Source organism: Pithys albifrons, chromosome 8 (assembly GCF_047495875.1).
Source record: "Pithys albifrons albifrons isolate INPA30051 chromosome 8, PitAlb_v1, whole genome shotgun sequence".
Lineage (NCBI taxonomy): Eukaryota > Metazoa > Chordata > Aves > Passeriformes > Thamnophilidae > Pithys > Pithys albifrons.
In genome coordinates this window covers 2,156,045-2,183,961 of record NC_092465.1, presented here as the reverse complement: position 1 = coordinate 2,183,961, position 27,917 = coordinate 2,156,045, and the positions used below count along the sequence as shown (strand labels likewise).

The 27,917-nt window shown below is 42.1% G+C and overlaps 1 protein-coding gene across 2 annotated transcripts in view; it reads left to right on the top strand.

Moving 5' to 3' along the window:
• LYPD6B (LY6/PLAUR domain containing 6B) overlaps nucleotides 1-27,917 on the top strand; it is a 56,207-nt gene that overhangs the window by 15,718 nt on the left and 12,572 nt on the right. The window contains exon 1 of one of the 2 annotated variants that reach the window (XM_071562217.1): nucleotides 14,470-14,642. The exons of the other annotated variant lie outside the window; for it this stretch is intronic. The gene's annotated coding sequence lies outside the window, so the exon portion shown is untranslated. Of the gene's footprint in view, nucleotides 1-14,469; nucleotides 14,643-27,917 lie in introns of those variants that run through there. 2 annotated transcript variants of the gene reach the window in all.

Here is a 27,917-nt window from a genome sequence, read left to right as displayed (position 1 = left end):
CTCTTCCAAATCAGCCCAAGAAACAATTTCTGGTGGATTTAAATCTGGGAATGCCATGGAATTCTGCTGATTCCAGGAATGGCTGCACTGGAGTTTGGTTGAGTGTTTTCCTGTCTGTGTGTTGGTGAAAAGGACCTGGCAGGTTGTGCTTGGCTGTGTTTTCACCATCCAAATCAGCCCAAGAAACAATTTCTGGTGGTGGATTTGTGTCTGGGAATGCCAAGGAGTCCCTGCTGATTCCAGGAATGGCTCCACTGGAGTTTCCTTGAGGATTTTTCCTGTGTCTGTGTTGGTGAAAAGGGCCTGGCAGGTTGTGCTTGGCTGTGTTTTCACACTGGGCAATCCCTCTTACCAAAATCAGCCCAAGTTTCCAATGTCCAAGCACAGAAACAATTTCTGGTGGATTTATACCTGGGAATGCCAAAGAGTTCCTGCTGATTCCAGGAATGGCTCCACTGGAGTTTCCTTGAGGTTTTTTCCTGTCTCTGTGTTGGTGAAAAAGGGCCTGGCAGGTTGAGCTTTGCTGTGTTTTCACCCTGGGCAATCCATCTCATCCAAATCAGCCCAAGAAACAATTTCTGGTGGATTTATACCTGGGAATGCCAAGGAGTCCCTGCTGATTCCAGGAATGGCTCCACTGGAGTTTGGTTGAGGATTTTTCCTGTCTCTGTGTTGGTGAAAAGGGCCTGGCAGGTTGTGCTTGGCTGTGTTTTCACCCTGGACAATCCCTCTTACCAAAATCAGCCCAAGTTTCCAATGTCCAAGCACAGAAACAGTTTCTGGTTCTGGATTTATACCTGGGAATGCCAAGGAGTTCCTGCTGATTCCAGGAATGGCTCCACTGGAGTTTGCTTGAGGATTTTTCCTGTCTCTGTGTTGGTGAAAAAGAACTTAAATTTTCAGGCTTGGCAGGTTGTGCTTTGTTGTGTTTTCACCCTGGTCAATCCATCTCATCCAAATCAGCCCAAGAAACAGTTTCTGGTGGTGGATTTGTGTCTGGGAATGCCAAGGAATCCCTGCTGATTCCAGGAATGGCTCCACTGGAGTTTGGTTGAGGTTTTGTCCTGTCTCTGTGTTGGTGAAAAGGGCCTGGCAGGTTGTGCTTGGCTGTGTTTTCACCCTGGGCAATCCATCTCTTCCAAATCAGCCCAAGAAACAATTTCTGGTGGTGGATTTCTGTCTGGGAATGCCATGGAATTCTGCTGATTCCAGGAATGGCTCCACTGGAGTTTCCTTGAGGATTTTTCCTGTCTCTGTGTTGGTGAAAAAGGGCCTGGCAGGTTGTGCTTGGCTGTGTTTTCACCCTGGGCAATCCATCTCTTCCAAATCAGCCCAAGAAACAATTTCTGGTGGTGGATTTCTGTCTGGGAATGCCATGGAATTCTGCTGATTCCAGGAATGGCTCCACTGGAGTTTGGTTGAGGTTTTGTCCTGTCTCTGTGTTGGTAAAAAGGACTTGGCAGGTTGTGCTTGGCTGTGTTTTCATCCTGGGCAATCCATCTCTTCCAAATCAGCCCAAGAAACAATTTCTGGTGGATTTAAATCTGGGAATGCCATGGAATTCTGCTGATTCCAGGAATAGCTCCACTGGAGTTTTCTTGAGGATTTTTCCTGTCTCTGTCTTGGTGAAAAGGACTTGGCAGGTTGAGCTTTGCTGTGTTTTCACCCTGGACAATCCATCTCTTCCAAATCAGCCCAAGAAACAATTTCTGGTGGATTTATACCTGGGAATGCCATGGAGTTCCTGCTGATTCCAGGAATGGCTCCACTGGAGTTTGCTTGAGGATTTTTCCTGTCTCTGTGATGGTAAAAAGGACTTGGCAGGTTGTGCTTGGCTGTGTTTTCACCCTGGGCAATCCCTCTTACCAAAATCACCCCAAGTTTCCAATGTCCAAGCACAGAAACAGTTTCTGGTTCTGGATTTATACCTGGGAATGCCATGGAGTTCCTGCTGATTCCAGGAATGGCTCCACTGGAGTTTGCTTGAGGATTTTTCCTGTCTCTGTGATGGTAAAAAGGACTTGGCAGGTTGTGCTTGGCTGTGTTTTCATCCTGGGCCATCCATCTCATCCAAACCAGCCCATTTCCAATGTCCAAGCACAGAAAAAAAATCTGGTAGTGGTTTTGTGTCTGGGAATGCCATGGAATTCCTGCTGATTCCAGGAATGGCTCCACTGGAGTTTGGTTGAGTGTTTTCCTGTCTCTGTGTTGGTGAAAAAGGACTTGGCAGGTTGTGCTTGGCTGTGTTTTCACCATCCAAATCAGCCCAAGAAACAATTTCTGGTTCTGGATTTATACCTGGGAATGCCATGGAGTCCCTGCTGATTCCAGGAATGGCTCCACTGGAGTTTGCTTGAGGATTTTTCCTGTCTCTGTGTTGGTGAAAAGGACTTGGCAGGTTGTGCTTGGCTGTGTTTTCACCCTGGGCAATCTCTCTTACCAAAATCACCCCAAGTTTCCAATGTCCAAGCACAGAAACAGTTTCTGGTTCTGGATTTATACCTGGGAATGCCAAGGAGTTCCTGCTGATTCCAGGAATGGCTCCACTGGAGTTTGCTTGAGGATTTTTCCTGTCTCTGTGTTGGTGAAAAAGGGCCTGGCAGGTTGAGCTTTGCTGTGTTTTCACCCTGGGCAATCCATCTCTTCCAAATCAGCCCAAGAAACAATTTCTGGTGGATTTAAATCCGGGAATGCCATGAAATTCTGCTGATTCCAGGAATGGCTCCGCTGGAGTTTGGTTGAGGTTTTGTCCTGTCTCTGTGTTGGTAAAAAGGACTTGGCAGGTTGTGCTTGGCTGTGTTTTCACCATCCAAACCAGCCCAAGAAACAGTTTCTGGTGGTGGATTTATACCTGGGAATGCCATGGAGTTCCTGCTAATTCCAGGAATGGCTCCACTGGAGTTTGGTGGAGGTTTTTTCCTGTCTCTGTGTTGGTGAAAAGGACTTGGCAGGTTGAGCTTTGCTGTGTTTTCACACTGGGCAATCCCTCCTACCAAAATCACCCCAAGTTTCCAATGTCCAAGCACAGAAACAGTTTCTGGTTCTGGATTTATACCTGGGAATGCCATGGAGTTCCTGCTGATTCCAGGAATGGCTCCACTGGAGTTTGCTTGAGGATTTTTCCTGTCTCTGTGATGGTAAAAAGGACTTGGCAGGTTGTGCTTGGCTGTGTTTTCACCATCCAAATCAGCCCAAGAAACAATTTCTGGTGGTGGATTTATACCTGGGAATGCCATGGAGTTCCTGCTGATTCCAGGAATGGCTCCACTGGAGTTTGGTTGAAGTTTTTTCCTGTGTCTGTGTTGGTAAAAAGGACTTGGCAGGTTGTGCTTGGCTGTGTTTTCATCCTGGGCCATCCATCTCATCCAAACCAGCCCGTTTCCAATGTCCAAGCACAGAAAAAAAATCTGGTAGTGGTTTTGTGTCTGGGAATGCCATGGAATTCCTGCTGATTCCAGGAATGGCTCCACTGGAGTTTGGTGGAGGTTTTTTCCTGTCTCTGTGTTGGTGAAAAGGACTTGGCAGGTTGAGCTTTGCTGTGTTTTCACCCTGGGCAATCCCTCTTACCAAAATCAGCCCAAGCTTCCAATGTCCAAGCACAGAAACAGTTGCTGGTGGTGGATTTCTCTCTGGGAATGCCATGGAGTTCCTGCTGATTCCAGGAATGGCTCCACTGGAGTTTGGTTGAGGATTTTTCCTGTCTCTGTGCTGGTGATAAAGGACTTAAATTTGAAGTGTTTTCACCCTGGGCATAAATGAACCCCCCGATGCCTTTCCCTGCCAAAGTTCTGGCCTGTCCTCACTGTGCCCACTGGTTTGGAGAGCTGGAAATTCTCTTTTCCAGCCCGAGGCTGGGAATCTTCACTGCAATTCCCCCCCAGAAAATTCCCCCTGCCTGCAGCCATGGGAGCTCCTGACATCCCAGATTCCAGGGTGATTAATCTTTCCTCACCCCACACACTCCCAGGCCGGGGCATTGAAGTGTTTTTGGAGGAGATTGAATTGCTCAGACTTGTAACCAGTCAGAGCTTTCAGCTGCTCCTCTTCCCTGCTCTGTCCTGGGGGGGTTGGATGGGCTTCCGTTTTCCATGGAATTTGTGGGCTCATCTGGGGGGTGGGAATGATGGAGACCAAGAGGCAGGGCAGGGATTTTCCAGGGAAAGGAGAGGAATTCCAGGGTTGGGGTTCCCTGTGCTGAGCTGGAGTCCTTTGGTGTCTTAAAGAAATTACCCCAATAAAGCACCTTCAGGTTTATCTTCACATAATAAGGGAAGGGGTTTCTAACAATAAATACAATTAGAGCTCTGGAAGAAATAAATAGTTGCTAAATGAGCTTCAGCTGGAGGCCTTTTATTAAGGTTTTTTATTAAAGTTTTTTCTATTTAAAGATTTTTAATTTAAAGGTTTTTTATTTAAAGGTTTTTTATTTAAAGGTTTTTTATTTAAAGGTTTTTAATTTAAAGGTTTTTTATTTAAAATTTTTTATTTAATTTTTTTATTTGCAGTTTTAAAAATTATTTTATTTAAAGTTATTTTATTTAAAGTTATTTTATTTAAAGTTATTTTTATTGAAGTTTTTTTATTTAAAGTTATTTTTATTGAAGTTTTTTTATTGAAGTTTTTTTATTGAGGTTTTTTTATTAGTTTTTTTATTATTTTTTTATTAAAGTTTTGTTATTAAAGTTTTATTATTTAAAGTTTTATTATTTGAAGATTTTTTATTTAAATTTTTTTTTATTTAAAATTTTTTACTTAAATTTTTTAATTGCAGTTTTTTATTTAAAGTTATTTTATTTAAAGTTATTTTATTTAAAGTTATTTTATTTAAAGTTATTTTATTTAAAGTTATTTAAAGTTTTTTTATTAATTTTTTTATTAAAGTTTTTTATTAAAGTTTTTTATTAAATTTTTTTATTCAAGTTTTGATCTATTCAAAGTTTTTTATTTAAAGTTTTTTATTAAAGCTTTTTTATTAAAGTTTATTTTTTTAAAGGTTTTTTATTAAAGGTTTTTATTAAAGGTTTTTCATTAAAGTTTTTTATTTAAAGTTTTTTATTAAAGTTTTTTTATTTAAAGTTTTTTTTATTAAAGTTTTTTTATTAAAGATTTTCTATTAAAGTTTATTTTATTAAAGGTTTTTTATTAAAGGTTTTTATTAAAGTTTTTTTATTAAAGTTTTTTTATTAAAGTTTTTTTATTAAAGTTTTTTTATTAAAGTTTTTTTATTTAAAGTTTTTTATTTGAAGTTTTTTATTTAAAGTTTTTTTATTGAAGATTTTTCTTCAAATGTTTTTATTCAAGTTTTCTTTTATTTAAAGGGGTTTTTCATTCAAGTTTTTTTATTCAAAGTTTTTTTATTCAAATTTTTTTCATTTTTTTTTATTCAGGTTTCTTTTATCAAAGCAGCAAATCTTACTTTTAAGAGGTTAAAAAAAAATACCATTAAAAGGTTGGAACATTTTTTTTTAAAAAGGTTTAGACATTCAATCTGTCATCGCTGCCCCCTCAGGAATGCACATGTTGTAAAAACAAAAAAAAAGAAAAAAGGCCAAAGGAGAAGTTGTGTTGAATGACAGAGAATTATAGAATGGATTGGGTTGGAAAAGACCTCCGAGAGCAGCAAGTCCAACCCTTGATCCAACCCTACTGTGATCACCAACCCAGGGCACTCCGTGCCCTGGGCTGGTGATCACAGTAGGGTTGGATCAAGACAGTGGGGTTGGATCAAGACATGGTGGATTCTCACTCAGTGCCACATCCATAGAACCACAGAATGATAGAATGGATGGGGTTGGAAAAGCCCTCTGAGATCATCAAGTCCAACCCTTGGTCCAACTCCAGTCCCTTTACCAGATCATGGCACTCAGTGCCACGGCCAAGCTCAGCTGAAAAACCTCCAGGGATGGGGAATCCACCCCCTCTCTGGGCAGCCCATTCCAATCCCTGAGCACTCTCTCTGCAAAGAATTTCTTTCTCATCTCCAACTTCAATTTCCCCTGGCAGAGCTTGAGCCCATCGTGCCCCCTTGTCCTATTGCTGAGTGCCTGGGAGAAGAGACCAACCCCCAGCTGGCCAGAACTTCCCTTCAGGCAGTTCCAGACAGTGCTGAGGTCACCTCTGAGCCTCCTCTTCTCCAGCCTGAACACCCCCAGCTCCCTCAGCCTCTCCCCACAGCACTTGTGCTCCAGTCCCTTCTCCAGCCTCGTTGCTCTTCTCAGTTGGGTTGGAAGAGACCTCTGAGATCATCAAATCCAACCCTTGATCCAACTCCACTGTGATCACTCTGGCACTCTGTGCCCTGGGCTGGTGATCACAGTAGGGGTGGATCAAGACATGGTGGATTCTCTGTCCCTGGAGGTGTTTCAGAGGACACTCAGTGCCACATCCAGTCCCTTCTCCAGCCTCGTTGCTCTTCTCTGGCCCCGCTCCAGCCCCTCAAGCTCTTTCCTCAACTGAGGGGCCCAGAACTGAACACAACACTCAAGGTGTGGCCTCCCCAAGGCAGAGTCCAGGGGAAGGGTCACTGCCCTGGGCCTGCTGGCCACGCTAGTTTGGATCCAGGCCAGGATCCCCTTGGCCTTCTTGGCCACCTGGGCACACTGGTGGCTCCTGTTGAGCTTCCTGTCCCTCAGTCCCCCCAGGTCCCTCTGCCTGGCTGCTCTCCAGCCACTCTGTGCCCAGCCTGGAGCGCTGCAGGGCTTGGGGTGGCCAAAGGGCAGGACCTGCACTTGGCCTTGTTGAACCTCATCCCATTGGAATCAGCCCATCCCTCCTGCCTGTCCAGGTCCCTCTGCAGAGCCCTCCTGCCTGTCCAGCTCCCTCTGCAGAGCCCTCCTGCCTGTCCAGGTCCCTCTGCAGAGCCCTCCTGCCTGTCCAGGTCCCTCTGCAGAGCCCTCCTGCCTGTCCAGGTCCCTCTGCAGAGCCCTCCTGCCTGTCCAGGTCCCTCTGCAGAGCCCTCCTGCCTGTCCAGCTCCCTCTGCAGAGCCCTCCTGCCTGTCCAGCTCCCTCTGCAGAGCCCTCCTGCCTGTCCAGCTCCCTCTGCAGAGCCCTCCTGCCTGTCCAGCTCCCTCTGCAGAGCCCTCCTGCCTGTCCAGGTCCCTCTGCAGAGCCCTCCTGCCTGTCCAGGTCCCTCTGCAGAGCCCTCCTGCCCTCCAGCAGGTCGACACTCCCTCCCAACTTGGTGTCAGCAGCAAATTTGCTGATGATGGACATTGATCTTCCCTGCAGGTCTTGTTTGGTTTTCTGCTCCTTAAAGCTCCTGACATGGAAATGGGACTTAAAAAGGCTGAGAACTGGGACAGGAGGTGCAGCTTTTAGACATGTCAGCAGGTCTAGGAAGAAAATCTGCGCCACAACTGGATTTTTATGGTTTTTTTTTTTGAACAGCAAGAGCCAATCTTTGTAAATGATGGTGCAGAGAAATGCTGGTGGAAGAGACAGCTCTGGAGATATAAATCATGCTCTGGGTGTAGGTTCCCATTTGAAAAAAGGATCAGGGAACATCTGGGCAGGTCTAATAAATTCAGTGCTGTCTCTGGTACAAAGAGGAGAAATTCATTACCAGAATCATCACTGAATAATGGGGAAAAAAGGGGAATTTTCATGTAATTTACATCATGTAATTTTGATGTCATGCTGAGCTTGCTCAGGGAACAAAATTAGAATCCCTGGCTCTTACTTGACTGTCCTTTTTTTTTTTTTTTTCTCCCTTCAATGTGGTTTTCTGGTATTTATGGATACCCATCTAGAAGAAAGCCAAGTGGTTTTCTGGCTGACCCTTCAGGGTTGTGTTTGATAGTTGAGGTTGTGCCTGAGCGGATGGATGGAGGGAGGGATGGGATGGGTGGGTGGATGGATGGATTCAGGGATGGAAAGATGGAGGGATGGATGGATGGGTGGAGGAGTGGATGGATTCAGGATGGAGGGATGGATGGGATGGATGGATTCAGGGATGGAAGGATGGAGGGATGGATGGATGGATGGATGATTCAGCATGGAAGGATGGATGGGATGGATGGATGCATGGGTGGAGGGGTGGATGGATGGATGGATTCAGGGATAGATGGATGGAGGGATGGATGGAGGGGTGGATGGATGGAGAGATGAAGGGATAAAGGGATGGATGGAGGGGTGGAGGGACGGAGAGATGGAGGGATGGAGGGATGGGTGGAGAGGTGGATGAGTGGATGGACAGGATGGATGGGATGGATGGATGGGATGGATGGATGGATGAAAGGAAGGATGGATGGGATGGATGGATGAAAGGAAGGATGGATGGATGGATGAAAGGAAGGATGGATGGGATGGAGGGATGGATGGATGAAAGGAAGGATGGATGGATGGATGAAAGGAAGGATGGATGGGATGGAGGGATGGACGGGATGGATGGACAGATGGATGGATTGATGGGATGGGATGGATGAATGGATGGAAGAATGGCTGGATGGCTGGATGGCTTGCAGATGCATGAATGGACAGGATGGATGGATGGGATGGATGGATGGATGGCTTGCAGATGCATGGATGGACAGGATGGATGGATGGGATGGATGGCTGGATGGCTTGCAGATGCATGGATGGACGGGATGGATGGATGGATGGAGAGATGGACGGGATGGATGGATGGATGGATGGATGGAAGAATGGCTGGATGGCTTGCAGATGCATGGATGGACAGGATGGATGGATGGATGGATGGATGGATGGATGGATGGATGGACAGACAGACGGATTGGTGGATGCAAACCCTGTGCTTTGTTTCTTGTCTTTGTCCTGGAGAAATGGAGAAGTTGTTTCTTTTCATGGGCAGGGTTTGTGTTTGCCTGAAGGGAGAGCATTAAACACCCTGTTTTTCCTCACATAAAACAAGGTTTGTGGTGTCTTTTCATGACACAAAAGGCCACGATTGTTCCAGAGTTCTCATTATATCCCCCTCATTTCCAAATAAACCCTCCCCACTTGTTTAAAATAACAGCCAATTAAAAAGTGGGATTGGAACGAAATGGGATTTGTGGGAGTGGGAAAAGAGGCTCCTTCTTGACGTGTTTGAAGCACAAAGTGGGTGACCTGCAGGTGTTGGATCTCCAATAATTCCACTTGGCTTCAGGCCAGGAAAAAACCCACCCTGCTTTCTTTTTCCTGCTGGGAAAATCAGGGTTTGTGTTCCCCTTGGCAGGAGATTCCCACAGAGTCCCATTGTGGGTGGTGGAACGTGCCAGGAATTTATCAGCTGGTGTGGAATGAGCCCCTTCTCTTAGGGATGTTTAGGGATGAAAAGAACCCGCTGACAAGGATGAACTTTCATTTTTCTGGCGGTAATTTTAAAGGAGAAAAAGCTCCTTCTGTTTTGAACCTTTTTCACGGTGTAGGAGAGGACAGATGGGATTTTGAAGTTAAAAAAAAAATCAGGAAAACTCAGGAAGAAAATCGATCCAGTTAAAAAAATAATTCAGGAAAAATCAGCAAGAAAATTGATCCAGTTAAAAAATAAAAAAAAAAAAGGAAAAATCAGCAGGAAAATTGATCCAGTTTAAAAAAAAAAAAAAAAAAAAGGAAAAATCAGCAGGAAAATTGATTCAGTTAAAAAATAAAAAAAAAAAAAAAAGGAAAAATCAGCAGGAAAATTGATTCAGTTAAAAAAAAATCAGGAAAAATCAGCAGGAAAATTGATCCAGTTAAAAAAATTATTCAGGAAAAATCAGCAGGAAAATTGATCCAGTTAAAAAAAATCAGGAAAATTCAGCAGGAAAATTGATCCAGTTAAAAAATAAAAAAAAAAAAAGGAAAAATCAGCAGGAAAATTGATCCAGTTAAAAAAAAAATGAGGAAAACACAGCAAGAAAATTGATCCAGTTAAAAAATAAAAAAAAAAAAAGGAAAAATCACTAGGAAAATTGATTCAGTTAAAAAAAAAATCAGGAAAATTCAGCAAGAAAATTGATCCAGTTAAAAAAAATTATCAGGAAAACTCAGCAAGAAGATTGACCCAGGCCTTGTCCCCAGTCCCTCTCCAGCTCTCCTGCACCCTTTAGGCTCTGGAAGGGGCTCTCAGGTCTCCCTGGAGCCTTCTCTTAAACAGGCAGTGTTGGGGTTCATAAGACTTCGATGTTCCACACAGAATCCCAGACTATTCTGGGTTGGAAGGACCCACAAGGACCATCAAGTCCAACTCTTCAGTCAATGGCCCACACAGGGGATTGAACCCATGACCTTGGCATTGTTACAACCAAGTTTTAACCAACTGAGCTCATCTATCCATCCATCCACCCATCCATCCATCCCTTCATCCACCCACCCCTCCACTCCTCCATCCATCCATGTCTCTATCCCAGAATCCCAGACTATTCTGAGCTGGAAGGACCCACAAGGACCATCAAGTCCAACTCTTCAGTCAATGGCCCACACAGGGATTGAACCCATGACCTTGGCATTGTTACAGCCAAGTTTTAACCAACTGAGCTCATCCATCCATCCATCCATCCATCCATCCATCCATCCATCCATCCATCCATCCATCCATCCATCCATCCATCCCAGAATCCTAGACTATTCTGAGCTGGAAGGACCCACAAGGACCATTGAGTCCAACTCTTCAGTCAATGGCCCACACAGGGGATTGAACCCATGACCTTGGCATTGTTACAGCCAAGTTTTAACCAACTGAGCTCATCTCAGGGTCTGCTTTCTCCAGGTGACCCCCCAGCTCTCCCAGCCTGTCTCCAGAGCAGAGATGGAGCTTTTTCCCTGTGCTGGTTGGACCAATGACTCTGACAAAGCTCCACCAAAGTGCAGGGAGGTCCCAGTGCCCAGGCTGTGCCCCCCTGAGCCGTTTGTCTGGGCCACCAACCCGCTGCCTTTGCTCTCAGCTGTGTCTGCCTTTGTCCCTCCTGGCTGCTCAAACACAGGTGGAGCTGCTGAGGGTTTCCTGGTCCCTCCCCGAGGCACGGGAGGAATGTGGAGCAGCCCCAGGGTTTGTTTGGAGACAACCTCGCTCCAGGGGTGAAGGTCACAGGGAGCTTTGTGTGACAACCCCACCCAGGGAGCAGGTTGGCAGTGCCTGCCCCTTGCCGGGCTGTTTACAGAGCCATTTGTGCAGCTGGCAGTGCCCTGGGCCAGGGGAGGGACTGTGGCTGCAGAGCTGATTTTGGGGGTTGTTTGCACCTGGAGCAGCTCGTGGGGTTCCTGGTGGGGCCACCCATGGGGGGGCAGATTGGAGGTGGGATAAGGCTGGGGGGTGGCTGCTGTCTTTGCCCACTCCTTTCCCTCCTTTGCCCGCTCCTTTCCCTCCTTTGCCCACTCCCCTCCCTCCTTTGCCCACTCCTCACCCTCCTTTGCCCGCTCCTCACCCTCCTTTGCCCGCTCCTCACCCTCCTTTGCCCACTCCCCACCCTCCTTTGCCCACTCCTCTCCCTCCTTTGCCCAGTCCTTACCTTTCTTTGCCCACTCCCCACCTTCCTTTGCCCACTCCTCTCCCTCCTTTGCCCACTCCTTACCTTTCTTTGCCCACTCCTCACCCTCCTTTGCCCACTCCTCTCCCTCCTTTGCCCACTCCCCAACCTCCTTTGCCCACTCCTCTCCCTCCTTTGCCCACTCCTTACCTTTCTTTGCCCACTCCTCGCCCTCCTTTGCCCACTCCCCTCCCTCCTTTGCCCACTCCCCTCCCTCCTTTGCCCGCTCCTCTCCCTCCTTTGCCCACTCCTCACCCTTCTTTGCCCACTCCCCACCCTCCTTTGCCTGCTCCTCTCCCTCCTTTGCCCACTCCCCACCCTCCTTTGCCCACTCCCCACCCTCCTTTGCCCACTCCCCACCCTCCTTTGCCCACTCCCCACCCTCCTTTGCCCACTCCTCACCCTCCTTTGCCCACTCCTCACCCTCCTTTGCCCACTCCTCACCCTCCTTTGCCCACTCCTCTCCCTCCTTTGCCCACTCCTCACCCTCCCAGCTGCCCCCCTGCCCTGGCACCCATCCTGAGGCACCCTGGGATGCTCACTGCCTGTATTAGTGCTTAAATCCTGCAAGGGTGAATGGGTGGCTCCAAATAATTCTCCATCCAGACACTTTTTAGGCAAAAATGCATGACATAAATCTTCAGGAATCTGGGAGCAATTTGGGTCTTGTATTTGCTGGGAGAAAGTTCAGGTTTTGGCCTCTGGTGTAAGGACAGAGAATCTTGGGCTTTCTTTCTTTATCTCTCTTTTCTCTTCTTTCTTTCCCTTTTCGCTTTCCTTCACCTTCTCACACCTTCCCCTTCCTCTCTTTCCCCTTCCTCTCTTTCCCCTTCCTCTCTTTCCCCTTCCTCACTTTCCCCTTCCTCTCTTTCCCCTTCCTCTCTTTCCCCTTCCTCTCTTTCCCCTTCCTCTCTTCCCCTTCCTCTCTTTCCCCTTCCTCACTTTCCCCTTCCTCACTTTCCCCTTCCTCACTTTCCCCTTCCTCTCTTTCCCCTTCCTCTCTTTCCCCTTCCTCTCTTTCCCCTTTCCTCCCTTTCTTTCCCTTTCCTCCCTCTCTTTCCCTTTCCTCCCTCCCTTTCCCCTTTCCTCCCTCCCTTTCCCTTTCCTCCCTCCCTTTCCCTTTCCTCCCTCCCTTTCCCTTTCCTCCCTCCCTTTCCCTTTCCTCCCTCCCTTTCCCTTTCCTCCCTCCCTTTCCCTCCCTCTCTTTCTCCCTCCTTCCTTCTTCACAGAATCCCAGACTGGTTTGAGTTGAAGGGACGTCCCAGCCCACCCAGTGCCACCCCTGCCATGGGCAGCAACACCTCCCACCAGCCCTTGTTGCTCCAACCTGCCCTTGGACACTCCCAGGGATGGATCCAGGGGCAGCCACAACTTCTCTGGGAACCTGGGAAGAGTTTAATTTGGGTGATATTTTAATTTGTTAGAATATCCAAACCCAGAACCATCTGGTATTTCTTCATTCCCACAATTAAACCCCCCTGAACCCCAAACCCAGCCCTGTGACTCCCTTTGAGGAATACAAAGGATCCCTGAGGGATTCCATCCTGGAGATGGGAAACCCCCCCCTGTCAGCAACACAATGGGAGAAGCTGCCCCACAGTTTCCCAGATCCACAGCCCAGGGGGAGTTTTCAGCAGCTGTGACACTTTTTATAAGATCTGAAGCCTTAAAACTTGTGCTCAGCACTTTTCCAAGCAGAGCCCCACGTTTGTCTGAGCTCGGTGCCCACGGCCAGACTCGGGGGAGCGAAGGGATTATGGAGCACCCGCACTTGGATTTGGATTTTTCCAGTGTGTGTCAAGGCTGAATAAGCAATGACTGATGAGCTACAGTGGGTTTTGTGTTTTAAAGCCAAGATTAAGTCGAGGGTGACTCTGAGAATGAAAGGTCTGTGTTTCTAAGGAAGGCATTTTCCAGAGCCCTCACAACACTTGGGGTTCAACAGAAGCAGAAATTTGTAGCTGTTGGAGGAGTTAAATCCACATTGTCCCAAAAAAGTGAGAATATTGTTCCTATTTCTTGTCTCCTGCTTTGACAGCACAATGAATTTAAACCCAAGAGATTTTTGGCTTGAAAGGGACTGTGTGTCAACCTGGAAGACGAGGTAGGGACACCTTCCATGAGACCCGGGGGCTCCAACGTGGCTTGGACACTTCCAGGGATGGGGACAACCCATGCCAGGTCCTCCCCACCCTCACAGTGAACCAAAACTGAGTGTTTTGAGTCCTCAGGAGCTGCTGCAGCCCTGGTGGGTGTCAGGGAGTTCCCTCCAAGGGTTTTTTTGCCCTCCTTTATCACCTCAGGAGACGGGCTGTTGATGTTGGTGACAGTGACAAGTGTTGAAAGGAGGATGGAGAAGTGGAGTAAAGAGTTCCCAAGGTTTGGGAGCTTTTTCTTACCCAGGCTGTGAATGTGGAGAGCTCCAGCTGCCACACTTGGTATTTGGGACTCAGGAGTGACCAGACTCTTCCTAGGAGGTTGCTGTGTCTTCACTCAAGTAGTAGTTGCTTTCAGGTCCATCAGAAATATCTAATAAAGCTTTTGGTTCGTTTACAATTGTATCACAGTAGTGTTACATTTGTGATAATTCTCAATGATGAAGTAGCAGTTGATGTTTCAAGGACTGGTTTAATATATTTATTATAGTAAATAACAGCTTTTTAAAGCACTTTTCTGTGTTGGGGACACAGCACTGCATTTCTTAGATGTTCCATTTATTAGTATTCCCTTTTGAGGTGTCAGGAGTTGAATGGATTTGTTTGCAGCTTACACAGAGAGGGACAAAGAAAACTGGGAACAAAAAAGGGCTGTTGTGTTTGCAAGAAGTCCAAGAGAGCTTTTTGTAGAGCGGGTGGAGGGACATCTTGGATCACTCTCCTGTTGGGAGATGATTTGACACTCCCTGCAGGGTCACCTTGAGTTCTCCTTCATTCCCATCCCTGCCTGCTGCTCCTGCATTCCAAGAGTGGGTCAATCAGCAGGACCCACCAACAGACCCAGGAGAGCAACAAGAACACGGGGAAGAGGTGGCTGAGCCCAAAGCCAAGTGAGGAGGGAAATTCTTGGCTGTTGGGAAAGCACATCCACAGCTCCACCACCCTCCCGTGGAGGTCCCCGTGGTGATCACAGCAAAAAGAAGAAGCTCCAAATCGCCCTCTGAGAGTCTTTACTCACCTGCCAAAGTTCACAGAACAGGTTTGGAGGCATTGGATTTATTCTCAACTGAGAGTTTCTGAAAGTCCTTTAGAGCCCTGAGAAGTTGGATTTCTACCCTGTGGGGAATTGGGGTATTTAATGGCCTGGGAGGATTAATAAGGTTAAGAAAAGGAAGTTTAATCTACTGATAGTGGGATTGAAAATTGAATTTTCCCTTCAGTTTGGGTATGAAGTCTGATGAGTTTGAAGTATAGAAATGTATATCTGTGTGTGTCTCTCCCCACTCACAGTGGGTGTTTTTTCCTTGGTTTTATATATATATATATATATATATATATATATATATATATATATATATATATATATAAAAATATATATAAAATAAATATATATATTAAAAATAAATATATTAAAAATAAATATATAATATATTATATTAATATAATGTATAATATATAATTTATTATATTAATATATTTTTATATATTATAAATATATTATATATTATAATATTATCTATAATATATTATATTAATATGTATAATATATAATATATTATATTAATATATATTTTATATATTATAAATATATTATATATTATAATATAATACGTATTATATAATATTATATTATATATATATTATATGTGTGTATATATATATGTAAAAATACATATAAGATATATATGAGACACCATCATGTCTAATAAAGATATATATATAAGATATATATGAGACATGAGCATATTTAATAATATTTAAAACAGTGGGTGTTTTCCCCTTGATTTCAGGATATAAATGAATATATATATTTTTATATATGTATGTATATATTTTTATATATATGTATATTTTAATATGTATTTATATATATATTACATATATACATACACATATGTATATATATGTATATATGTGTGTGTATGTATATGTACAAATATATATAAGATATATATGAGACACGATCATGTCTAATAATAAAATACATATAAGATATACATGAGACATGATCATATTTAATAATATATAGTTATTTTTAATATTCTAATAATACAATATCTGGTCTCGAACCTGGGGCATAGATGTAAAAATATATATAATATATACATGAGACATGATCATGTCTAATAATAAAATATATATAAGATATATATGAGACATGATCATATTTAATAATATTTAAAACAGTGGGTGTTTTCCCCTTGATTTCAGGATATAAATGAATTAATATATGTATGTATATATTTATGTATATTTTTATTTATATTTTATATATATTTTTGCATATATATACACACATGTATATATGTGTTTATATATATCTATGTACAAATATATATAAGATATATATGAGACACGATCACGTCTAATAATAAAATATATTTAAGATATATATGAGACATATATAATAATATTTAATAATATTTAAAACGGTGGGTATTTTTCCCTTGATTTTAGGATATAAATGAATATATATATGTATATACGTATATATGTGTGTGTATATATATATATGTACAAATATATATAAGATATATACGAGACATGATCATGTCTAATAATAAAATATATATAAGATATGTATGAGACATGATCATATTTAATAATATTTAAAACAGTGGGGTTTTTTTCCCTTGATTTTAGGATATAAATTAATATATCTATATATGTATATATGTCTGTATATATATGTACATATATATATAAGATATACATGAGACATGATCATGTCTAATAATAAAATATATATAAGATATATATGAGACATGATCATATTTAATAATATTTAAAACAGTGGGTGTTTTCCCCTTGATTTCAGGATATAAATGAATTAATATATGTGTGTGTGTGTATATATATATATATACACACACAATATATATATATTTGCATATATATACACACATATATGTATATATGTATATATGTGTATATATATATATATGTACAAATATATATAAGATATATATGAGACATGATCATATTTAATAATATTTAAAACAGTGGGGTGTTTTTCCCTTGATTTCAGGATATAAATGAATTAATATATGTATATATATATTTATGTATATTTTTATTTATATTTTATATATATTTTTGCATATATATACACACATGTATATATGTGTTTATATATATCTATGTACAAATATATATAAGATATATATGAGACACGATCATGTCTAATAATAAAATATATATAAGATATACATGAGACATGATCATATTTAATAATATTTAAAACAGTGGGGTGTTTTTCCCTTGATTTTAGGATATAAATGAATATATATATGTATAATAAAATAATAATAAAATACAGATATTTATGAGACATGATCATGTCTAATAATAAAATATATATAAGATATACACGAGACATGATCATATTTAATAATACATAACGATTTTTATTATTCTGATAATGCAACACATGCCCTCCAACCTGGGGCACAAGGACAGGGAGTTCCACTCCCAGGAGGGTCATGCCAAGTGTTCTCCAGCCCAGGCAGCTTTCTGAGCCCAGGAGGGAGCTGTGAGACAGAGCAGGAGCCCTTTCACGTGCCTGGGATTCTTAAGCTCCAGTTATGATTAAGTCAGGATTATTTCGTGCACCCCACCCTGGTTTTTCCCCCACCCTTTGCCTTTGAAGAGTGGCCAAGTGTCTGGCGTGTCTGTCGTGGTTCTGCTCCGCGAGCGCTTCCAGTGCCAGAGGTTTTGGGCAGCTCAGGGAAATGTTTCCAACAGTTGCCTTGACATGGTCACACCTCGACTGCTGCATCCTGGTGTGTCCCAGCTGAGGGAAACCAGGGGAGATGCCAGCATGGCTGTAAAATGGAGAATGAGGCTGATCCTGGCTTTGACCCAGCTCTAATCTCCTGCCTAACTGTAAATCCAGGTCTAAGTGAATTGATGAGCCTGAGATTGGCTCAGTTGGTTAAAACTTGGTTGTAACAATGCCAAGGTCGTGGGTTCAATCCCCTGTGTGGGCCATTGACTGAAGAGTTGGACTCGATGGTCCTTGTGAGTCCTTCCAACTCAGAATAGTCTGGGATTCTGGGATGGAGAGAGGGATGGATGGATGGATGGATGGATGGATGGATGGATGGATGGATGGATGGATGGATGGATAGATGAGCTCAGTTGGTTAAAACTTGGTTGTAACAATGCCAAGGTCGTGGGTTCAATCCCCTGTGTGGGCCATTGACTGAAGAGTTGGACTCAATGGTCCTTGTGGGTCCTTCCAGCTCAGAATAGTCTGGGATAGAGAGAGGGATGGAGGGATGGATGGGTGGAGGGATGAGTGGGTGGATGGGTGGATGGGATGGAGGGGTGGATGGATGGATAGAGTGATAGATAAACAGATGGATGGAAGGATAGATGAGCTCAGTTGGTTAAAACTTGGCTGTAACAATGCCAAGGTCATGGGTTCAATCCCCTGTGTGGGCCATTGACTGAAGAGTTGGACTCGATGGTCCTTGTGGGTCCTTCCAACCCAGAATAGTCTGTGAGTCTGTGATTGGTTTATAAATATGGGTCCCTGTGATCACAATGATCCTTGTAGGTCCCTTTCATCTCAGAACAGCCTGTGAGTCTGTGATTGGTTTATCAATATGGGTCACTGTGATCAAATAGTCTGAGATTCTGTGATTGGTTTATCAATATGGGTCACTGTGATCAAATAGTCTGAGATTCTGTGATTGGTTTATCAATATGGGTCACTGTGATCAAATAGTCTGTGAGTCTGTGATTGGTTTATCAATATGGGTCACTGTGATCAAATAGTCTGTGAGTCTGTGATTGGTTTATCAATATGGGTCCCTGTGATCATTCTGGAGGAAGTTCCTGTGGTACTTCATCTTTCAACCATGGACAAGACATTCCTTTTTCCTCCTCCCATGCAGTTTATGCCAGCACTGGTTGGTTAAGTCCTGCCTCTTTCTGCTCCTCAGGGAGCAGAATGGATCACCCTGGGTTGGATATCACATTTTAAAATGGTGTTTGAGGTTTGACTGTGGTTTTCAACCACCTTGAGATCCCAAAGTGTAACAGTGAGTGTATGTCCATGTTTATGCCAGCAAATACCTCCCAGTCTGACAGGGATTAAATATGTTTAAGGCACCCAATTATTCTCTTTTTGATGGAAAAATGAGAGGGCTCCTGACTTGCCTTAGAGGTTTGCAGGGAAGTGGGAAATTTGGCCCTTCCAAGGCTTAGGCTGGGAATAATGTGGACATTTTCCCTTGCTTGAGATGCCCCTAAAATCTCATCAATTGACTGTTTGGAGGGTGCTTAAATCTTAACTTTGGAAACTCATGATAATTACTCATGATATTGCCTTTGGAGTCATTTAGTAGAGGACTGTGGGGCAGTTAATTAATTTTCCTGTCTGGTTATTGATCACTCAGGTTGCTTTGAGTGCCCTGTGCTTGGCTGAGCCAGACCAGCCTCTCTCTCCTGAGTGCTGGGTTTTTTTTTCTCTCTCCACTTGGATGGTCCTGTGGCTTTGTCCTTCAGAGCTCCAGCCACAAACCCTGATGAACAAGCTGAGTGAGTGACCTTTGTGACCCCATTTTGGCTCTCAGGGACGACCATCAGCAGATAGAGAACTTTATCTTCCTGAGGCACCTGGTGGTGTTTGCAGAGAGTGTGATAAGGGCTGGAGGAGGAATTCTGCCCCTCCTGTGGCACCACCTCGCTGTGCTCCAGGCCAGATGGGCTTGGGGGACTCAAAAAACACTTGGATTGCTGCAAAAATCAAGTCTCCATTACATTGTTTTTGTCCTCCCAGCTTCATATTTTCCCCTGTGTGGAAAAAATAGTCTTTTATGTTTTCTCCTTGGCTTATGAGTTTCTTTTTTCACCTAAAAATCCTTCCCGTGGCTTTTCCCACCATGATTTGCTGCAGTTGGCTGACTGTGCTTTGAGGTCTTTGGAATGACGAGGATTTGAACTGGATTTGTGGTAGATCTGAGGAGCTGCAGAGGTTCCATCTGACGGGTTTTGACAAGGAGAACTGCAGGGGGTGGGGATGGAGTTGCTGCTTTGCTCCTCTGGGGTGATCATTGCTGTGCTTTTTGGGTGGGATTTTGGAAACTAATTTTTCTTCTGCCTAAAACACGATAGAAACTTGTGATTCAGGCATGTTGAGTGTGTTGGCACTTTACAACTCATTTCGTTCCTTCCATGGGCAAGGACACCTCCCACCAGCCCAGGTCGCTCCAAGCCCCATCCAACCTGGCCTTGGACATTTCCAGGATGGTGAAGCCACAAGTTTTGGCTTTAAAGTGAGAGAGAGCAGGGCTGGGTGGGATACTGGGAAGGAATTGGTGGCTGGGAGGGTGGGCAGGCCCTGGCACAGGTTGGGCAGAGAAGCTGTGGCTGCCCCTGGGTCCCTGGGAGTGTGGAGCAACTTGGGCTGGTGGAAGGTGTCCCTGCCCATGGCAGGGGGTGGAATGAGATGAGCTTTGAGGTCCCTTCCAACCCAAACCACTCTGGGATTCCTTGATTTATGGGAGAACTCAGACACCTGCCTGGAGAAGAAATGACATCTGCTCCAAGTGTTTTCCCAACTCCATCCTTGCAATCATCTGGCTGTGTTTCAACCCTGGGATGTGCTCTTCAAGGCCATAATGAAGGGACAGTTCAAATTAAAGGTCAGGCCCTTTGCCTGTGATGAGAACAGCAGCCACCTGATGGTCTTTCTTTGCCCACAAAAGCTGTGGCTGCCCCTGGAAGTGTCCAAAGCCAGGTTGGACAGGGCTTGGAGCAACCTGGGCTGGTGGGAGGTGTCCCTGCCCATGGCAGGGGTGGAATGAGATGAGCTTTGAGGTCCCTTCCAACCCAAACCACTCTGGGATTCCATGATTTATGGGAGAACTCAGACCCCTGCCTGGAGAAGGATTGACATCCACCCACCTATGCGTGGTTAACTCCACTCCAAGTGTTTTCCCAACTCCATCCTTGCAATCATCTGGCTGTGTTTCAACCCTGGAATCTGCTCTTCAAGGCCATAATGAAGGGACAGTTCAAATTAAAGGTCAGGCTCAGGGCAATTAGAGGAGGAAGCGAGAGGGGTGATTAAACTGCAAGCTGAGGAACATCAAAGAGGTTTTCACACCAGGATGGGAAGTGCCATAGGGATAATAATCTGGAATTTGCAGGGTGCTCTTGGGGGTCTGAGCTGCATCCTCACAGCCTTTGGTGTCCCAGCAGATGAGACTGAACCCTGAGCCCTCCCTGGAACCAGGAGGGTTTGGGGGTCATTCAGCATTTAGACACATCCTGGATAATTTGGGGTTTGGTGTTGTCCTTAACCTTTAATCTTGTTTTGCATTACAAATATCATCATCCTCATCTTCCTGGCGTGGACCTGGTTGCTTTAACATTGCTTGGACATCCATGGATTTCAGGAGGTCCTGGGGAGAAAAAGAGCCAGAGAAAGAGTGCTCAGGCATTGGAATGGGCTGCCCAGAGAGGGGGTGGATTCCCCATCCCTGGAGGTTTTTCAGCTGAGCTTGGCCGTGGCACTGAGTGCCATGATCTGGTAAAGGGACTGGAGTTGGCCCAAGGGTTGGACTTGATGATCTCGGAGATCTTTTCCAACCCAATTGATTCTGTGATTCTGTAATTCTATGGATGTGGCACTGAGTGAGAATCCACCATGTCTTGATCCAACCCCACTGTGATCACCAGCCCAGGGCACTCTGTGCCCTGGGCTGGTGATCACAGTGGGGTTGGATCAAGGGTTGATGATCTCAGAGGTCTCTTTCAACTCAACTGAGAAGAGCAACGAGGCTGGAGAAGGGACTGGAGCACAAGTGCTGTGGGGAGAGGCTGAGGGAGCTGGGGGTGTTCAGCCTGGAGAAGAGGAGGCTCAGAGGTGACCTCAGCACTGTCTGGAACTGCCTGAAGGGAAGTTCTGGCCAGCTGGGGGTTGGTCTCTTCTCCCAGGCACTCAGCAATAGGACAAGGGGGCACGATGGGCTCAAGCTCTGCCAGGGGAAATTGAAGTTGGAGAGCAGAAAGAAATTCTTTGCAGAGAGAGTGCTCAGGCATTGGAATGGGCTGCCCAGAGAGGGGGTGGATTCCCCATCCCTGGAGGTTTTTCAACTGAGCTTGGCCGTGGCACTGAGTGCCATGATCTGGTAAAGGGACTGGAGTTGGCCCAAGGGTTGGACTCGATGATCTCGGAGGTCTTTTCCAACCCAATCAATTCTATGATTCTATTCTATGATTTTATATTATATATAAATGTATATAACATCCAAATATATAAGTACATAAATGCATAAATATATAGATATAAATCTACCTGTCTATGAACTGCTTTTGAAATTACAGTTTTAAGAAGAAGTTTAAGTCTTAGAAATGGGGCTTCCTACACCTGGAAATGAGTGTAAAACCTGCCAATAATCAGAATTTCACTCTTCCCCTGCAAGGCTAATTAATCATTTTAATGAACATAATCACCATGTAAGCCATGAAAATGTAACCTGCAACAGCCACCTGCTTTTAAATATGTATATTATATATATATCTATTATATATATTATATATAAATATATATGTTATATATAAAATACACCCATAACCTGCTTTTAAATATATATATAATATATATTATATATATTATATATATATGTTATATATAAAATACATCCATAACCTGCTTTTAAATACATATAATATATATTATATATAAAAATATATTTTATATATAAAATACACCTATAACCTGCTTTTAAATATGTATATTATATATATAAATATATATGTTATATATAAAATACACCCATAACCTGCTTTAAATATATATAATATATATTATATATAAATATATATGTTATATATAAAATACACCTATAACCTGCTTTTAAATATATATTATATATATTATATATATAAATCTATATGTTATATATAAAATACACCCATAACCTGCTTTTAAATATATATATTATATATATAAATATATATGTTATATATAAAATACACCTATAACCTGCTTTTAAATATATATATTATTTATATAAAATACATCTATAAGCTGCTTTTTTTTTCCCAATTAGTGTAATTACTGTCTCCAAGTGGCCCAAACTGGGAGCAGAGGGGCCTTGGGGAGGAGGGAGAGTTTAAAGCAGTTCCAAAGCTCAGATGGAAAACTTGGGCTCATCCCCAGCTGTGACAAAGGGCAGTTCCTGGAGGAAATGGAATATTTGAGTAGGAAATTCAGCTCTAATTAATGGATTTTTGAGGTGGATTAAATCCTTTTTTGCAGAAATTGGGGGATTCTAAGTTGTCAATACCCAGTTTGGGCTATAAGAGGAATCACAGAATCCTAGAATGGATTGGGTTGGAAAAGACCTCCGAGATCATCAAGTCCAACCCTTGGTCCAACTCCAGTCCCTTTACCAGATCATGGCACTCAGTGCCACGGCCAAGCTCAGCTGAAAAACCTCCAGGGATGGGGAATCCACCCCCTCTCTGGGCAGCCCATTCCAATCCCTGAGCACTCTCTCTGCAAAGAATTTTTTTCTGATCTCCAACTTCAATTTCCCCTGGCAGAGCTTGAGCCCATCGTGCCCCCTTGTCCTATTGCTGAGTGCCTGGGAGAAGAGACCAACCCCCACCTGGCCAGAACTTCCCTTCAGGCAGTTCCAGACAGTGCTGAGGTCACCTCTGAGCCTCCTCTTCTCCAGGCTGAACACCCCCAGCTCCCTCAGCCTCTCCCCACAGCACTTGTGCTCCAGTCCCTTCTCCAGCCTCGTTGCTCTTCTCTGGCCCCGCTCCAGCCCCTCAAGCTCTTTCCTCAACTGAGGGGCCCAGAACTGAACACAACACTCAAGGTGTGGCCTCCTCAAGGCAGAGTCCAGGGGAAGGGTCACTGCCCTGGGCCTGCTGGCCGCGCTAGTTTGGATCCAGGCCAGGATCCCATTGGCCTTCTTGGCCACCTGGGCACACTGGTGGCTCCTGTTGAGCTTCCTGTCCCTCAGTCCCCCCAGGTCCCTCTGCCTGGCTGCTCTCCAGCCACTCTGTGCCCAGCCTGGAGCGCTGCAGGGCTTGGGGTGGCCAAAGGGCAGGACCTGCACTTGGCCTTGTTGAACCTCATCCCATTGGAATCAGCCCATCCCTCCAGCCTGTCCAGGTCCCTCTGCAGAGCCCTCCTGCCTGTCCAGGTCCCTCTGCAGAGCCCTCCTGCCTGTCCAGCTCCCTCTGCAGAGCCCTCCTGCCTGTCCAGCTCCCTCTGCAGAGCCCTCCTGCCTGTCCAGCTCCCTCTGCAGAGCCCTCCTGCCTTCCAGCAGGTCGACACTCCCTCCCAACTTGGTGTCATCAGCAAATTTGCTGATGATGGACTCAATCCCCTCATCTAAATCATCACTAAAGATGTTAAACAGGACTGGACCCAACACAGACCCCTGGGGGCACCACTGGTGACCAGCTGGATGCAGCTCCATTCACCAGCACTCTCTGGGCCCTCCAGCCAACTCCTAATCCAGGAGAGGGGACACCTGTCCAAGCCATGGGCTACCAGCTTTTCCAGGAGTATGTTATGGGAGACAGTGTCAAAGGCCTTGCTGAAGTCCAGATAGACATCATTTTCTTTCCCAATTGGATAAATTGTGCTGTCAGACACCTCCAGGTCTCCCAAAGTTCCCACCAAACCTTCCAGCATCACCCACCTGGAGCCAAAGGATGTTCTCATCATTCCCTCCGAGCTCCATTTTTCTGAGATCTCAGATAAAAAAACTCCCTTAATTTCTCTTAATTAAGCCCAAATTTCATCCTGGGCTGGGGCTGAACACAAAGGAGTGTGTTGTGTTTAAAAAGGGGTGAGTTCACTTTGATTCCCTGTGTTGATTCTGGGCTGGGAAAGAAGCCAAAAAAATCCACTTCAATTCCAGGGGTGAGAAAAGGTAAAACTTGTACAGCAAATAGTTTTAACTTGGAGATTGCAAGAATATGTTGGGGGGCTTTTTAATTCTTAAAAGTGTTGACTTTTCACCCTCCTTTTTATTTTAAATCTTTGGAATTTTTAAATGCCTATTTCTCAAAACAAAATGAAGAGTTTTTTCCTTATTTTCTCCATCCAGTTCTCAAAGAAAATGAAGGTTTTTTTTCTTATTTGTTCCATCCAGTTCTTGAGGTAAATGAAGTTTCTTTATTTGTTCCATCCAGTTTTCAAAGAAAGTGAAGATTTTTTTCTTATTTGTTCCATCCAGTTCTCAAAAAAAATGAAGTTTTGTTCTTATTTGTTCCATCCAGTTCTCAAAGAAAATGAATTTTTTTCTTATTTTTTCCATCGAGTTCTCAAAGAAAATAAAGATTTTTTCTTATTTGTTCCATCCAGTTCTCAAAGAAAATGAATTTTTTTTCTTATTTTTTCCATCCAGTTTTCAAAGATTTTTTTCCTTATTTGTTCAATCCCGTTCTCAAAGAAAATGAAGTTTTTTCTTGATTTGTTCCATCCAATTCTCGAAGAAAACAAAGGTTTTTTTCTTATTTGTTCCATCCAGTTCTCAAAAAAAAAAAAAAAGAAGTTTTTTTCTTATTTCTTCTATCCAGTTCTCAAAGGAAATGATGTTTTTTTCTTATTTGTTCCATCCAGTTCTTGAGGTAAATGAAGTTTCTTTATTTGTTCCATCCAGTTCTCAAAGAAAATGAAGGATTTTTTCTTATTTCATTCCATCCAGTTCTCAAAGAAAACAGTTTTTTTCTTGTTTGTTCCATCCAGTTCTCAAAGGAAATGAATTTTTTTTCTTATTTTTTCCATCGAGTTCTCAAAGAAAATGAAGGTTTTTTTCTTATTTTTTTTCCCATCCAGTTCCCAAAGAAAAAGAAGTTTTTTTCTTATTTGTTCCATCCAATTATCAAAGAAAATGAAGATTTTTTTTTTCTTATTTCTTCTATCCACTTCTCAAAGAAAATGAAGGATTTTTTCCTATTTGTTCCATCCAGTTCTCAAAGAAAATGAATTTTTTTTCTTATTTTTTCCATCCAGTTCTCAAAGAAAATGAAGGTTTTTTTCTTATTTTTTTCCATCCAGTTCTGAAAGAAAAAGAAGTTTTTTTCTTATTTGTTCCATCCAATTATCAAAGAAAATGAAGATTTTTTTTTCCTTATTTCTTCTATCCGCTTCTCAAAGAAAAAGAAGTTTTTTTCTTATTTCTTCCATCCAGTTCTTCATCCTGGAGTGAGTTTCCAGCTCCAGTTAAACTCTGGCCAGAGGAGGACACGAGAATGGCACTTTTTGCCTGAGAACTGGAGGGACCGGGGAGTTCTTTTGGTCCTTTCCTGATCAATCCAAGTTTCATCTTCCTTGAGGAGACGCCTGACGAGTCCTGGGGTTGGTTGAACTTCCTCAGCCCTCCCCACCCATCCTTTTGTGTCCCATTTTCCCAACTCTCGTGTCCTCAAGTGCTACTCAAGTTTAATAAGAGAAACCTTTGCAATTATCTCAACAGCACCGAAAATTGCTCCCCAAATGACAGCAGGAAGTTTTATTTGCATTCCAGATCTGCTCTTCCATCTGCTCAATCCTCCAGGAAAAACAAGGCGGACTGGCTGGAATTTTCTTCAAATCACAACTCAGGCTCCCCTCCTTTTTTCTGGGAGATAAACCTTCAAACCTTTGGGAATAGATTAATTATTCCAGCCATTGTCTTCGTGGTGTTTTGGTCTTTAATCTCAGGATTTTTTTTATATTTTTTATATTAAACCTTCCCCCTCTTGGGCTGCTTTCCCTCCCCCCCAGGAAAGCTCCGAGGTCCTTCTTGTTTGTGGAAGTTCATCTTCCACGTTGTGACAGTTTTCCCCTTCGTTAATGAGGGTGCCTAATTGGCCTTAATGAAGCGTTTGCTCCCTGCCTGATAATGTTCTGTGAAAGCAGCAGAGGGAAGAGGCTGGAAAGAAAATAAACATTGGGGAGATGGCAGATAAAGGTATGAAAGGGCTTTTGGGGCAAAGTTCTCCTGGTTTCTGGGAGAAGGTGCCAATATAATATAATATGATATAATATCATATAATATAATATAATATAATATGATATGATATGATATGATATGATATGATATGATATAATATAATATATGATTAATATACTATAATTAATATACTATAATATAATATAACATAATATAACATAATATAATATGATATATAATTAATATACTATAATTAATATAATATAATATATGATAAATATAATTAATATACTATAATATACTATAATATACTATAATATACTATAACATAATATAATATAATAAAATATATAATTAATATACTATAATTAATATAATATAACATAATATATGATTAATTAATATACTATAATATACTATAATATACTATAATATACTATACTATACTATACTATAATATAACATAATATAATATAATATGATATAATATAATATGATATAATACATAACGTAATATAACATAATATAACATAATATAATATAATATAATATAATATAATATAATATGATATAATATAATATAATATAATATAATATAATATGATATAATACATAACGTAATATAACATAATATAACATAATATAACATAATATAACATAATATAATATAATATAATATAATATAATATAATAAATATAATAATATATAACATAACATAATATAATTAATATAATAATATAATATAATTAATAAAATATAATAATTATATATAATATATACAATGTATAACAATACATTATGAGTAGACCAATTGAAGTCTTAATATATCAGTTATGTTAATTAATTCTATATGGCTTTCTGTGTGTGTGTGTATCTATATGTATGTATATAGTTAGTTAGTTAGTTAGTTAGTTAGTTAGTTAGTTAGTTAGTTAGTTGCCTCCTAGGAAGTAATTTTCAATTTTTTGTTTTAAAATTGCCATGAAATATAATATAATATAATATAATATAATATAATATAATATAATATAGTATAATTATAATATAATATAAATAATATAATAATTATATATAATATATACAATGTATAACAATACATTATTAGTAGACCAATTGAAGTCTTAATATATCAGTAATATTAATTAATTATATCTGGTTTTCTCTGTGTGTGTGTATTTATAGGTATGTATATAGTTAGTTAGTTAGTTAGTTAGTTAGTTAGTTAGGTGCTTCCTAGGAATTAATTTTCAAGTTTTTGTTTTAAAATCGCCATGTAAAATAAATATAATATAATATAATATAATATAATATAATATAATATAATATATATTAAGACTTCAATTAGTCTATTAATAATATATTGTTATACATTGTATATATTATATATATATTT